A 14,875-nucleotide genomic window follows, 5' to 3' on the forward strand; every position below is an offset into this window, starting at 1 on the left:
AGGTTTTGCAGCCGTTTGAGCTCAGATTTTAAAATTATTCACATAATGAAAACCTATACTTTGTCTCGGGCGAGTTTCCCATTCAAATGCATGTAACAGTGAGAAACACATTGTCTTGGCGAAATAAAGCGTTTTTGCACAACTTTATATAAATCGGTGCAACTTTTGATAGACGACTCAGACACACATGTCTATGGCTTCATCTTAAAGAATTCAATATCCTCGTGTTGGGCAAACAGGTTTTGCAGCCGTTTGAGCTCAGATTTTAAAATTATTCACATAATGAAAACCTATACTTTGTCTTGGGCGAGTTTCCCATTCAAATGCATGTAACAGTGAGAAACACATTGTCTTGGCGATATAAAGCGTTTTTGCACAACTTTATATAAATCGGTGTAAGTTTTGATAGACGACTCAGACACACATGTCTATGGCTTCATCTTAAATAATTCAATATCCTCGTGCTGGGCAAACAGGTTTTGCAGCCGTTTGAGCTAAGATTTTAAAATTATTCACATAATGAAAACCTATACTTTGTCTCGGGCGAGTTTCCCATTCAAATGCATGTAACAGTGAGAAACACATTGTCTTGGCGAAAGAAAGCATTTTCGTACAACTTCATATAAATCGCTGTAACTTTTGATAGACGACTCAGAAACACATGTCTATGGCTTCATCTTAAAGAATTCAATATCCTCGTGCTGGGGAAACAGGTTTTGCAGCCGTTTGAGCTAAGATTTTAAAATTATTCACATAATGAAAACCTATACTTTGTCTCGGGCGAGTTTCCCATTCAAATGCATGTAACAGTGAGAAACACATTGTCTTGGCGAAATAAAGCGTTTTTGCACAACTTTATATAAATCGGTGCAACTTTTGATAGACGATTCAGACACACATGTTTATGGCTTTATCTTATAGAACTCAATATCCCCGTGCTGGGCAAACAGGTTTTGCAGCCGTTTGAGCTAAGATTTTAAAATTATTCACATAATGAAAACCTATACTTTGTTTCAGGCGAGTTTCCCATTCAAATGCATGTAACAGTGAAAAACACACTGTCTTGGCGAAAGAAAGCATTTTCGTACAACTTCATATAAATCGCTGTAACTTTTGATAGACGACTCAGACACACATGTCTATGGCTTCATCTTAAAGAATTCAATATCCTCGTGCTGGGCAAACAGGTTTTGCAGCCGTTTGAGCTAAGATTTTAAAATTATTCACATAATGAAAACCTATACTTTGTTTCAGGCGAGTTTCCCATTCAAATGCATGTAACAGTGAGAAACACACTGTCTTGGCGAAAGAAAGCGTTTTTGCACAACTTTATATAAATCGGTGTAACTTTTGATAGACGACTCAGACACACATGTCTATGGCTTCATCTTAAAGAATTCAATATCCTCGTGCTGGGCAAACAGGTTTTGCAGCCGTTTGAGCTAAGATTTTAAAATTATTCACATAATGAAAACCTATACTTTGTTTCAGGCGAGTTTCCCATTCAAATGAATGTAACAGTGAGAAACACACTGTCTTGGCGAAAGAAAGCATTTTCGTACAACTTCATATAAATCGCTGTAACTTTTGATAGAAGACTCAGACAAACATGTTTATGGCTTTATCTTATAGAACTCAATATCCCCGTGCTGGGCAAACAGGTTTTGCAGCCGTTTGAGCTAAGATTTTAAAATTATTCACATAATGAAAACCTATACTTTGTCTCGGGCGAGTTTCCCATTCAAATGCATGTAACAGTGAAAAACGCATTGTCTTGGCGACAGAAAGCATTTTCGTACAACTTCATATAAATCGGTGCAACTTTTGATAGACGACTCAGACACACATGTTTATGGCTTTATCTTATAGAACTCAATATCCCCATGCTGGGCAAACAGGTTTTGCAGCCGTTTGAGCTAAGATTTTAAAATTATTCACATAATGAAAACCTATACTTTGTCTCGGGCGAGTTTCCCATTCAAATGCATGTAACAGTGAAAAACGCATTGTCTTGGCGACAGAAAGCGTTTTTGAACAACTTCATATAAATCGCTGTAACTTTTGATAGAAGACTCAGAAACACATGTTTATGGCTTTATCTTATAGAACTCAATATCCCCGTGCTGGGCAAACAGGTTTTTGCAGCCGATTGAGCTAAGATTTTAAAATTATTCACATAATGAAAACCTATACTTTGTTTCGGGCGAGTTTCCCATTCAAATGCATGTAACAGTGAGAAACGCATTGTCTTGGCGAAAGAAAGCGTTTTTGAACAACTTCATATAAATCGCTGTAACTTTTGATAGAAGACTCAGAAACACATGTTTATGGCTTTATCTTATAGAACTCAATGTCCCCGTGCTGGGCAGCTGTTTGAGCTAAGATTTTAAAATTATTCACATAATGAAAACCTATACTTTGTTTCAGGCGAGTTTCCCATTGAAATGCATGTAACAGTGAGAAACACACTGTCTTGGCGAAAGAAAGCGTTTTTGAACAACTTCATATAAATCGCTGTAACTTTTGATAGAAGACTCAGACAAACATGTTTATGGCTTTATCTTATAGAACTCAATATCCCCGTGCTGGGCAAACAGGTCTTTGCAGCCGTTTGAGCTAAGATTTTAAAATTATTCACATAATGAAAACCTATACTTTGTCTCAGGCGAGTTTCCCATTCAAATGCATGTAACAGTGAGAAAGGCATTGTCTTGGAGAAAGAGAGCGTTTTCGTACAACTTCATATAAATCTCCGTCACTTTTGATAGAAGACTCAGACAAACATGTTCATGGCTTTATCTTATAGAACTCAATGTCCCCGTGCTGGGCAAACAGGTTTTGCAGCCGTTTGAGCTAAGATTTTAAAATTATTCACATAATGAAAACCTATACTTTGTCTCGGGCGAGTTTCCCATTCAAATGCATGTAACAGTGAGAAACACATTGTCTTGGCGAAATAAAGCGTTTTTGCACAACTTTATATAAATCGGTGCAACTTTTGATAGACAACTCAGACACACATGTCTATGGCTTCATCTTAAAGAATTCAATATCCTCGTGCTGGGCAAACAGGTTTTGCAGCCGTTTGAGCTAAGATTTTAAAATTATTCACATAATGAAAACCTATACTTTGTCTCGGGCGAGTTTCCCATTCAAATGCATGTAACAGTGAGAAACACATTGTCTTGGCGAAATAAAGCGTTTTTGCACAACTTTATATAAATCGGTGCAACTTTTGATAGACGACTCAGACACACATGTTTATGGCTTTATCTTATAGAACTCAATATCCCCGTGCTGGGCAAACAGGTCTTTGCAGCCGTTTGAGCTAAAATTTTAAAATTATTCACATAATGAAAACCTATACTTTGTCTCAGGCGAGTTTCCCATTCAAATGCATGTAACAGTGAGAAAGGCATTGTCTTGGCGAAAGAAAGCGTTTTCGTACAACTTCATATAAATCGCCGTCACTTTTGATAGAAGACTCAGACAAACATGTTCATGGCTTTATCTTATAGAACTCAATGTCCCCGTGCTGGGCAAACAGGTCTTTGCAGCCGTTTGAGCTAAGATTTTAAAATTATTCACATAATGAAAACCTATACTTTGTCTCAGGCGAGTTTCCCATTCAAATGCATGTAACAGTGAGAAACACATTGTCTTGGCGAAAGAAAGCGTTTTCGTACAACTTCATATAAATCGCTGTAACTTTTGATAGAAGACTCAGACACACATGTTTATGGCTTTATCTTATAGAACTCAATGTCCCCGTGCTGGGCAGCTGTTTGAGCTAAGATTTTAAAATTATTCACATAATGAAAACCTATACTTTGTTTCAGGCGAGTTTCCCATTCAAATGCATGTAACAGTGAGAAACACACTGTCTTGGCGAAAGAAAGCGTTTTTGAACAACTTCATATAAATCGCTGTAACTTTTGATAGAAGACTCAGACAAACATGTTTATGGCTTTATCTTATAGAACTCAATATCCCCGTGCTGGGCAAACAGGTTTTTGCAGCCGATTGAGCTAAGATTTTAAAATTATTCACATAATGAAAACCTATACTTTGTCTCGGGCGAGTTTCCCATTCAAATGCATGTAACAGTGAGAAACACACTGTCTTGGCGAAAGAAAGCGTTTTTGAACAACTTCATATAAATCGCTGTCACTTTTGATAGAAGACTCAGACAAACATGTTCATGGCTTTATCTTATAGAACTCAATATCCCCGTGCTGGGCAAACAGGTTTTGCAGCTGTTTGAGCTAAGATTTTAAAATTATTCACATAATGAAAACCTATACTTTGTTTCAGGCGAGTTTCCCATTCAAATGCATGTAACAGTGAGAAACACATTGTCTTGGCGAAATAAAGCGTTTTTGAACAACTTCATATAAATCGCTGTAACTTTTGATAGACGACTCAGAAACACATGTTTATGGCTTTATCTTATAGAACTCAATGTCCCCGTGCTGGGCAAACAGGTCTTTGCAGCCGTTTGAGCTAAGATTTTAAAATTATTCACATAATGAAAATCTATACTTTGTTTCAGGCGAGTTTCCCATTCAAATGCATGTAACAGTGAGAAACGCATTGTCTTGGCGAAAGAAAGCGTTTTTGCACAACTTCATATAAATCGCTGTCACTTTTGATAGAAGACTCAGACAAACATGTTTATGGCTTTATCTTATAGAACTCAATATCCCCGTGCTGGGCAAACAGGTTTTTGCAGCCGATTGAGCTAAGATTTTAAAATTATTCACATAATGAAAACCTATACTTTGTTTCAAGCGAGTTTCCCATTCAAATGCATGTAACAGTGAGAAACACATTGTCTTGGCGAAATAAAGCGTTTTTGCACAACTTCATATAAATCGGTGCAACTTTTGATAGACGACTCAGACACACATGTTTATGGCTTTATCTTATAGAACTCAATATCCCCATGCTGGGCAAACAGGTTTTGCAGCCGTTTGAGCTAAGATTTTAAAATTATTCACATAATGAAAACCTATACTTTGTCTCGGGCGAGTTTCCCATTCAAATGCATGTAACAGTGAGAAACACATTGTCTTGGCGAAATAAAGCGTTTTTGCACAACTTTATATAAATCGGTGCAACTTTTGATAGACGACTCAGACACACATGTCTATGGCTTCATCTTAAAGAATTCAATATCCTCGTGCTGGGCAAACAGGTTTTGCAGCCGTTTGAGCTAAGATTTTAAAATTATTCACATAATGAAAACCTATACTTTGTCTCGGGCGAGTTTCCCATTCAAATGCATGTAACAGTGAGAAACACATTGTCTTGGCGAAATAAAGCGTTTTTGCACAACTTTATATAAATCGGTGCAACTTTTGATAGACGACTCAGACACACATGTTTATGGCTTTATCTTATAGAACTCAATATCCCCGTGCTGGGCAAACAGGTCTTTGCAGCCGTTTGAGCTAAGATTTTAAAATTATTCACATAATGAAAACCTATACTTTGTCTCAGGCGAGTTTCCCATTCAAATGCATGTAACAGTGAGAAAGGCATTGTCTTGGAGAAAGAGAGCGTTTTCGTACAACTTCATATAAATCTCCGTCACTTTTGATAGAAGACTCAGACAAACATGTTCATGGCTTTATCTTATAGAACTCAATGTCCCCGTGCTGGGCAAACAGGTTTTGCAGCCGTTTGAGCTAAGATTTTAAAATTATTCACATAATGAAAACCTATACTTTGTCTCGGGCGAGTTTCCCATTCAAATGCATGTAACAGTGAGAAACACATTGTCTTGGCGAAATAAAGCGTTTTTGCACAACTTTATATAAATCGGTGCAACTTTTGATAGACGACTCAGACACACATGTCTATGGCTTCATCTTAAAGAATTCAATATCCTCGTGCTGGGCAAACAGGTTTTGCAGCCGTTTGAGCTAAGATTTTAAAATTATTCACATAATGAAAACCTATACTTTGTCTCGGGCGAGTTTCCCATTCAAATGCATGTAACAGTGAGAAACACATTGTCTTGGCGAAATAAAGCGTTTTTGCACAACTTCATATAAATCGGTGCAACTTTTGATAGACGACTCAGACACACATGTCTATGGCTTCATCTTAAAGAATTCAATATCCTCGTGCTGGGCAAACAGGTTTTGCAGCCGTTTGAGCTAAGATTTTAAAATTATTCACATAATGAAAACCTATACTTTGTCTCGGGCGAGTTTCCCATTCAAATGCATGTAACAGTGAGAAACACATTGTCTTGGCGAAATAAAGCGTTTTTGCACAACTTTATATAAATCGGTGCAACTTTTGATAGACGACTCAGACACACATGTTTATGGCTTTATCTTATAGAACTCAATATCCCCGTGCTGGGCAAACAGGTCTTTGCAGCCGTTTGAGCTAAGATTTTAAAATTATTCACATAATGAAAACCTATACTTTGTCTCAGGCGAGTTTCCCATTCAAATGCATGTAACAGTGAGAAAGGCATTGTCTTGGCGAAAGAAAGCGTTTTCGTACAACTTCATATAAATCGCTGTAACTTTTGATAGAAGACTCAGACAAACATGTTCATGGCTTTATCTTATAGAACTCAATGTCCCCGTGCTGGGCAAACAGGTCTTTGCAGCCGTTTGAGCTAAGATTTTAAAATTATTCACATAATGAAAACCTATACTTTGTCTCAGGCGAGTTTCCCATTCAAATGCATGTAACAGTGAGAAACACATTGTCTTGGCGAAATAAAGCGTTTTTGAACAACTTCATATAAATCGCTGTAACTTTTGATAGACGACTCAGACACACATGTTTATGGCTTTATCTTATAGAACTCAATGTCCCCGTGCTGGGCAGCTGTTTGAGCTAAGATTTTAAAATTATTCACATAATGAAAACCTATACTTTGTTTCAGGCGAGTTTCCCATTCAAATGCATGTAACAGTGAGAAACACTGTCTTGGCGAAAGAAAGCGTTTTTGAACAACTTCATATAAATCGCTGTCACTTTTGATAGAAGACTCAGACACACATGTTTATGGCTTTATCTTATAGAACTCAATATCCCCGTGCTGGGCAAACAGGTCTTTGCAGCCGTTTGAGCTAAGATTTTAAAATTATTCACATAATGAAAACCTATACTTTGTTTCAGGCGAGTTTCCCATTCAAATGCATGTAACAGTGAGAAACGCATTGTCTTGGCGAAAGAAAGCGTTTTTGCACAACTTCATATAAATCGCTGTATCTTTTGATAGAAGACTCAGACAAACATGTTTATGGCTTTATCTTATAGAACTCAATATCCCCGTGCTGGGCAAACAGGTCTTTGCAGCCGTTTGAGCTAAGATTTTAAAATTATTCACATAATGAAAATCTATACTTTGTTTCAGGCGAGTATCCCATTCAAATGCATGTAACAGTGAGAAACGCATTGTCTTGGCGAAAGAAAGCGTTTTTGCACAACTTCATATAAATCGCTGTAACTTTTGATAGAAGACTCAGACAAACATGTTTATGGCTTTATCTTATAGAACTCAATATCCCCGTGCTGGGCAAACATGTTTTTGGAGCCGATTGAGCTAAGATTTTAACATTATTCACATAATGAGAACCTATACTTTGTTTCAGGCGAGTTTCCCATTCACATGCATGTAACAGTGAGAAACACATTGTCTTGGCGAAAGAAAGCGTTTTTGAACAACTTCATATAAATCGCTGTAACTTTTGATAGAAGACTCAGAAACACATGTTTATGGCTTTATCTTATAGAACTCAATATCCCCGTGCTGGGCAAACAGGTTTTTGCAGCCGATTGAGCTAAGATTTTAAAATTATTCACATAATGAAAACCTATACTTTGTTTCGGGCGAGTTTCCCATTCAAATGCATGTAACAGTGAGAAACGCATTGTCTTGGCGAAAGAAAGCGTTTTTGAACAACTTCATATAAATCGCTGTAACTTTTGAAAGAAGACTCAGAAACACATGTTTATGGCTTTATCTTATAGAACTCAATATCCCCGTGCTGGGCAGCTGTTTGAGCTAAGATTTTAAAATTATTCACATAATGAAAACCTATACTTTGTCTCGGGCGAGTTTCCCATTCAAATGCATGTAACAGTGAGAAACACATTGTCTTGGCGAAATAAAGCGTTTTTGCACAACTTTATATAAATCGGTGCAACTTTTGATAGACGACTCAGACACACATGTCTATGGCTTCATCTTAAAGAATTCAATATCCTCGTGCTGGGCAAACAGGTTTTGCAGCCGTTTGAGCTAAGATTTTAAAATTATTCACATAATGAAAACCTATACTTTGTCTCGGGCGAGTTTCCCATTCAAATGCATGTAACAGTGAGAAACACATTGTCTTGGCGAAATAAAGCGTTTTTGCACAACTTTATATAAATCGGTGCAACTTTTGATAGACGACTCAGACACACATGTTTATGGCTTTATCTTATAGAACTCAATATCCCCGTGCTGTGCAAACAGGTCTTTGCAGCCGTTTGAGCTAAGATTTTAAAATTATTCACATAATGAAAACCTATACTTTGTCTCAGGCGAGTTTCCCATTCAAATGCATGTAACAGTGAGAAAGGCATTGTCTTGGAGAAAGAGAGCGTTTTCGTACAACTTCATATAAATCTCCGTCACTTTTGATAGAAGACTCAGACAAACATGTTTATGGCTTTATCTTATAGAACTCAATGTCCCCGTGCTGGGCAAACAGGTTTTGCAGCCGTTTGAGCTAAGATTTTAAAATTATTCACATAATGAAAACCTATACTTTGTCTCGGGCGAGTTTCCCATTCAAATGCATGTAACAGTGAGAAACACATTGTCTTGGCGAAATAAAGCGTTTTTGCACAACTTTATATAAATCGGTGCAACTTTTGATAGACGACTCAGACACACATGTCTATGGCTTCATCTTAAAGAATTCAATATCCTCGTGCTGGGCAAACAGGTTTTGCAGCCGTTTGAGCTAAGATTTTAAAATTATTCACATAATGAAAACCTATACTTTGTCTCGGGCGAGTTTCCCATTCAAATGCATGTAACAGTGAGAAACACATTGTCTTGGCGAAATAAAGCGTTTTTGCACAACTTTATATAAATCGGTGCAACTTTTGATAGACGACTCAGACACACATGTCTATGGCTTCATCTTAAAGAATTCAATATCCTCGTGCTGGGCAAACAGGTTTTGCAGCCGTTTGAGCTAAGATTTTAAAATTATTCACATAATGAAAACCTATACTTTGTCTCGGGCGAGTTTCCCATTCAAATGCATGTAACAGTGAGAAACACATTGTCTTGGCGAAATAAAGCGTTTTTGCACAACTTTATATAAATCGGTGCAACTTTTGATAGACGACTCAGACACACATGTTTATGGCTTTATCTTATAGAACTCAATATCCCCGTGCTGGGCAAACAGGTCTTTGCAGCCGTTTGAGCTAAGATTTTAAAATTATTCACATAATGAAAACCTATACTTTGTCTCAGGCGAGTTTCCCATTCAAATGCATGTAACAGTGAGAAAGGCATTGTCTTGGCGAAAGAAAGCGTTTTCGTACAACTTCATATAAATCGCTGTAACTTTTGATAGAAGACTCAGACAAACATGTTCATGGCTTTATCTTATAGAACTCAATGTCCCCGTGCTGGGCAAACAGGTCTTTGCAGCCGTTTGAGCTAAGATTTTAAAATTATTCACATAATGAAAACCTATACTTTGTCTCAGGCGAGTTTCCCATTCAAATGCATGTAACAGTGAGAAACACATTGTCTTGGCGAAATAAAGCGTTTTTGAACAACTTCATATAAATCGCTGTAACTTTTGATAGACGACTCAGACACACATGTTTATGGCTTTATCTTATAGAACTCAATGTCCCCGTGCTGGGCAGCTGTTTGAGCTAAGATTTTAAAATTATTCACATAATGAAAACCTATACTTTGTTTCAGGCGAGTTTCCCATTCAAATGCATGTAACAGTGAGAAACACTGTCTTGGCGAAAGAAAGCGTTTTTGAACAACTTCATATAAATCGCTGTCACTTTTGATAGAAGACTCAGACACACATGTTTATGGCTTTATCTTATAGAACTCAATATCCCCGTGCTGGGCAAACAGGTCTTTGCAGCCGTTTGAGCTAAGATTTTAAAATTATTCACATAATGAAAACCTATACTTTGTTTCAGGCGAGTTTCCCATTCAAATGCATGTAACAGTGAGAAACGCATTGTCTTGGCGAAAGAAAGCGTTTTTGCACAACTTCATATAAATCGCTGTATCTTTTGATAGAAGACTCAGACAAACATGTTTATGGCTTTATCTTATAGAACTCAATATCCCCGTGCTGGGCAAACAGGTCTTTGCAGCCGTTTGAGCTAAGATTTTAAAATTATTCACATAATGAAAATCTATACTTTGTTTCAGGCGAGTTTCCCATTCAAATGCATGTAACAGTGAGAAACGCATTGTCTTGGCGAAAGAAAGCGTTTTTGCACAACTTCATATAAATCGCTGTAACTTTTGATAGAAGACTCAGACAAACATGTTTATGGCTTTATCTTATAGAACTCAATATCCCCGTGCTGGGCAAACATGTTTTTGGAGCCGATTGAGCTAAGATTTTAACATTATTCACATAATGAAAACCTATACTTTGTTTCAGGCGAGTTTCCCATTCACATGCATGTAACAGTGAGAAACACATTGTCTTGGCGAAAGAAAGCGTTTTTGAACAACTTCATATAAATCGCTGTAACTTTTGATAGAAGACTCAGAAACACATGTTTATGGCTTTATCTTATAGAACTCAATATCCCCGTGCTGGGCAAACAGGTTTTTGCAGCCGATTGAGCTAAGATTTTAAAATTATTCACATAATGAAAACCTATACTTTGTCTCGGGCGAGTTTCCCATTCAAATGCATGTAACAGTGAGAAACGCATTGTCTTGGCGAAAGAAAGCGTTTTTGAACAACTTCATATAAATCGCTGTCACTTTTGATAGAAGACTCAGACAAACATGTTTATGGCTTTATCTTATAGAACTCAATATCCCCGTGCTGGGCAAACAGGTTTTTGCAGCCGATTGAGCTAAGATTTTAAAATTATTCACATAATGAAAACCTATACTTTGTTTCGGGCGAGTTTCCCATTCAAATGCATGTAACAGTGAGAAACGCATTGTCTTGGCGAAAGAAAGCGTTTTTGAACAACTTCATATAAATCGCTGTAACTTTTGAAAGAAGACTCAGAAACACATGTTTATGGCTTTATCTTATAGAACTCAATATCCCCGTGCTGGGCAGCTGTTTGAGCTAAGATTTTAAAATTATTCACATAATGAAAACCTATACTTTGTTTCAAGCGAGTTTCCCATTCAAATGCATGTAACAGTGAGAAACACATTGTCTTGGCGAAATAAAGCGTTTTTGCACAACTTTATATAAATCGGTGCAACTTTTGATAGACGACTCAGACACACATGTTTATGGCTTTATCTTATAGAACTCAATATCCCCGTGCTGGGCAAACAGGTCTTTGCAGCCGTTTGAGCTAAGATTTTAAAATTATTCACATAATGAAAACCTATACTTTGTTTCAGGCGAGTTTCCCATTCAAATGCATGTAACAGTGAGAAACACATTGTCTTGGCGAAAGAAAGCATTTTCGTACAACTTCATATAAATCGCTGTAACTTTTGATAGAAGACTCAGAAACACATGTTTATGGCTTTATCTTATAGAACTCAATATCCCCGTGCTGGGCAAACAGGTTTTGCAGCCGTTTGAGCTAAGATTTTAAAATTATTCACATAATGAAAACCTATACTTTGTTTCAGGCGAGTTTCCCATTCAAATGCATGTAACAGTGAGAAACACATTGTCTTGGCGAAATAAAGCGTTTTTGAACAACTTCATATAAATCGCTGTAACTTTTGATAGACGACTCAGAAACACATGTTTATGGCTTTATCTTATAGAACTCAATGTCCCCGTGCTGGGCAGCTGTTTGAGCTAAGATTTTAAAATTATTCACATAATGAAAACCTATACTTTGTTTCAGGCGAGTTTCCCATTCAAATGCATGTAACAGTGAGAAACGCATTGTCTTGGCGAAAGAAAGCGTTTTTGAACAACTTCATATAAATCGCTGTAACTTTTGAAAGAAGACTCAGAAACACATGTTTATGGCTTTATCTTATAGAACTCAATATCCCCGTGCTGGGCAGCTGTTTGAGCTAAGATTTTAAAATTATTCACATAATGAAAACCTATACTTTGTCTCGGGCGAGTTTCCCATTCAAATGCATGTAACAGTGAGAAACACATTGTCTTGGCGAAATAAAGCGTTTTTGCACAACTTTATATAAATCGGTGCAACTTTTGATAGACGACTCAGACACACATGTCTATGGCTTCATCTTAAAGAATTCAATATCCTCGTGCTGGGCAAACAGGTTTTGCAGCCGTTTGAGCTAAGATTTTAAAATTATTCACATAATGAAAACCTATACTTTGTCTCGGGCGAGTTTCCCATTCAAATGCATGTAACAGTGAGAAACACATTGTCTTGGCGAAATAAAGCGTTTTTGCACAACTTTATATAAATCGGTGCAACTTTTGATAGACGACTCAGACACACATGTCTATGGCTTCATCTTAAAGAATTCAATATCCTCGTGCTGGGCAAACAGGTTTTGTAGCCGTTTGAGCTAAGATTTTAAAATTATTCACATAATGAAAACCTATACTTTGTCTCGGGCGAGTTTCCCATTCAAATGCATGTAACAGTGAGAAACACATTGTCTTGGCGAAATAAAGCGTTTTTGCACAACTTTATATAAATCGGTGCAACTTTTGATAGACGACTCAGACACACATGTTTATGGCTTTATCTTATAGAACTCAATATCCCCGTGCTGTGCAAACAGGTCTTTGCAGCCGTTTGAGCTAAGATTTTAAAATTATTCACATAATGAAAACCTATACTTTGTCTCAGGCGAGTTTCCCATTCAAATGCATGTAACAGTGAGAAAGGCATTGTCTTGGAGAAAGAGAGCGTTTTCGTACAACTTCATATAAATCTCCGTCACTTTTGATAGAAGACTCAGACAAACATGTTTATGGCTTTATCTTATAGAACTCAATGTCCCCGTGCTGGGCAAACAGGTTTTGCAGCCGTTTGAGCTAAGATTTTAAAATTATTCACATAATGAAAACCTATACTTTGTCTCGGGCGAGTTTCCCATTCAAATGCATGTAACAGTGAGAAACACATTGTCTTGGCGAAATAAAGCGTTTTTGCACAACTTTATATAAATCGGTGCAACTTTTGATAGACGACTCAGACACACATGTCTATGGCTTCATCTTAAAGAATTCAATATCCTCGTGCTGGGCAAACAGGTTTTGCAGCCGTTTGAGCTAAGATTTTAAAATTATTCACATAATGAAAACCTATACTTTGTCTCGGGCGAGTTTCCCATTCAAATGCATGTAACAGTGAGAAACACATTGTCTTGGCGAAATAAAGCGTTTTTGCACAACTTTATATAAATCGGTGCAACTTTTGATAGACGACTCAGACACACATGTCTATGGCTTCATCTTAAAGAATTCAATATCCTCGTGCTGGGCAAACAGGTTTTGCAGCCGTTTGAGCTAAGATTTTAAAATTATTCACATAATGAAAACCTATACTTTGTCTCGGGCGAGTTTCCCATTCAAATGCATGTAACAGTGAGAAACACATTGTCTTGGCGAAATAAAGCGTTTTTGCACAACTTTATATAAATCGGTGCAACTTTTGATAGACGACTCAGACACACATGTTTATGGCTTTATCTTATAGAACTCAATATCCCCGTGCTGGGCAAACAGGTCTTTGCAGCCGTTTGAGCTAAGATTTTAAAATTATTCACATAATGAAAACCTATACTTTGTCTCAGGCGAGTTTCCCATTCAAATGCATGTAACAGTGAGAAAGGCATTGTCTTGGCGAAAGAAAGCGTTTTCGTACAACTTCATATAAATCGCTGTAACTTTTGATAGAAGACTCAGACAAACATGTTCATGGCTTTATCTTATAGAACTCAATGTCCCCGTGCTGGGCAAACAGGTCTTTGCAGCCGTTTGAGCTAAGATTTTAAAATTATTCACATAATGAAAACCTATACTTTGTCTCAGGCGAGTTTCCCATTCAAATGCATGTAACAGTGAGAAACACATTGTCTTGGCGAAATAAAGCGTTTTTGAACAACTTCATATAAATCGCTGTAACTTTTGATAGACGACTCAGACACACATGTTTATGGCTTTATCTTATAGAACTCAATGTCCCCGTGCTGGGCAGCTGTTTGAGCTAAGATTTTAAAATTATTCACATAATGAAAACCTATACTTTGTTTCAGGCGAGTTTCCCATTCAAATGCATGTAACAGTGAGAAACACTGTCTTGGCGAAAGAAAGCGTTTTTGAACAACTTCATATAAATCGCTGTCACTTTTGATAGAAGACTCAGACACACATGTTTATGGCTTTATCTTATAGAACTCAATATCCCCGTGCTGGGCAAACAGGTCTTTGCAGCCGTTTGAGCTAAGATTTTAAAATTATTCACATAATGAAAACCTATACTTTGTTTCAGGCGAGTTTCCCATTCAAATGCATGTAACAGTGAGAAACGCATTGTCTTGGCGAAAGAAAGCGTTTTTGCACAACTTCATATAAATCGCTGTATCTTTTGATAGAAGACTCAGACAAACATGTTTATGGCTTTATCTTATAGAACTCAATATCCCCGTGCTGGGCAAACAGGTCTTTGCAGCCGTTTGAGCTAAGATTTTAAAATTATT

The sequence above is a fragment of the Rhamphochromis sp. 'chilingali' genome, assembly GCF_963969265.1.
Source record: "Rhamphochromis sp. 'chilingali' genome assembly, chromosome: 21".
Classification (NCBI taxonomy): domain Eukaryota; kingdom Metazoa; phylum Chordata; class Actinopteri; order Cichliformes; family Cichlidae; genus Rhamphochromis; species Rhamphochromis sp. 'chilingali'.